Source organism: Otolemur garnettii, unplaced genomic scaffold (genome assembly GCF_000181295.1).
Source record: "Otolemur garnettii isolate 467f Iridium unplaced genomic scaffold, OtoGar3 scaffold00261, whole genome shotgun sequence".
NCBI lineage: Eukaryota > Metazoa > Chordata > Mammalia > Primates > Galagidae > Otolemur > Otolemur garnettii.
The window spans coordinates 676,698-678,546 of NW_003852656.1; positions in this window are offsets into that span (position 1 = coordinate 676,698).

Below are 1,849 nucleotides of genomic sequence, written 5' to 3' on the forward strand. Positions count from 1 at the left end.
CATTTTCCAGCTCCATCCATGTGAACATGAAGGACATAAAGTCTCCATCTTTCTTTATGGCTGCATAGTATTCCATGGTATACATATACCACAGTTGTTGATCCATTTGTGGATCAATGGGCACTTGGGCTTCTTCCATGACCTGGCAAGTAAAAGTAACTTTTAAGATAGCCAACATGCCCTGCTCTGCTCCAGTCACATACCAGAAGCTGACTGGTCAATGCACAGCTGAAGCCTGAGGAAACTCCTCAAGGAACTTACCTTAATTAGACTTTGAACTGGAACTTTGGGAAAAGGGGGGAGAAATATCACACAGGGAAAAGTAAAAACTTGTATGTACATTAGCCCACCACCCTGATGTAACTGTTACATCTCTGTGAAACTAAGTAAACTCTGCAGCTAAGAGCAGAGAATTTTAAATTCCTAATACACCAGATGAACAAAGATTTAAAGGAAGCAGAAAACTTCATAACCCAACTAGAAATATCCTTAGACTCACTAACTGAGGTAGTCTGGCAAAATTGGAGAGGACTAAATCTTCTGTGTGTAACCCTGAGAGAAACTTATTACTTTTACATTAATAATTCAGGAGTAATAAGAAATAGCATGTCACTAGTGAGAAAAAGATTGCAGAGAAAGAGGAGGCATGGCCCAATTAACAAATTGGTATGAAAAGATATAACTGGTCACCTTGGCTGACTACACTCCTCTCTGCATTAGCAGAACCCATTGTCCTGTTCCTACTGGGACTAACACTAGAACCTTGTGGTATTAATGCTCTCACTTCTTATGTCCAATTATGAGTATACTATCAACAGATACATCAAGATAAGAATAGAACAATGATTTGATTCCCCTAAATCAGAAGGGGGGAATGAGATGGGTGCCAGCTGCCTCATCACCCCTATAAGATGGAGGCCGACTCACAATGGCCTCACAATGGCCTCACACCACCCCCTGGGTAGGAGGAAGGGGAAAAAGAGGTAAATGAAACCATGCCAAGTACCATTACTCTTTTTTTTTTTTGAGACAGAGCCTCAAGCTATCACCCTGGGTAGAGTGCTGTGGCATCACAGCTCACAGCAACCTTCAACTCCTGGGCTCAAGGGGTTCTCCTGCCTCAGCCTCCCAAGTAGCTGGGACTACAGGCACCTGCCACAATGCCCGGCTATTTTTTGGTTGCAGTCATCATTGTTGTTTGGCAGGCCCAGGCTGGATTTGAACCCACCAGCTCAGGTGTATGTGGCTGACACCTTAGCCGCTTGAGCCACAGGCACCAAGCCAGTACCATTACTCTTAAATCAGTCTGGATAGGGTCAGAACGGGACAAGATAAGAATGGATGGGCCAGTGCTGTGACAAATTGTTTTTACTTATCCATTAGTTGCTAGATCTGCATTATGTTACCTTATTATTATCTAACTGCCCTTTATGTTACCTATTGGCTAATCCGCTAAACTGCCAGTTCACATCTGTAAAAGGGGATGACCGTGACCCCATGCTTACTTTCTGCTTCTTTCACCAATTTTCTTTTTTCTTTTAATTGTTAACTTTCAGACCACCTATTTGGCTCATTGCCAACTTTTAGACTAGAAAAACCCCAACTTCAGACCCCTCAATGCTATCTCACTTTGTCTGCTTTAGACTTTGCTGAGATAGCCCTGCAGTCAATAAAAGACTACTTTTGAAATTCTAGTTTGAGTCAGTGGTCCTTATCATGCCCCATAACAAGAGCAGCCTAACACCATTTTTATAAGAGGAAGGGCAATTGCAGTCCACGGAGCAAATGGTATAGAAAAATTTGAAATGACCATGCTCTCAGACTGGCTTGGTCTTTCCCTTTTTTATTT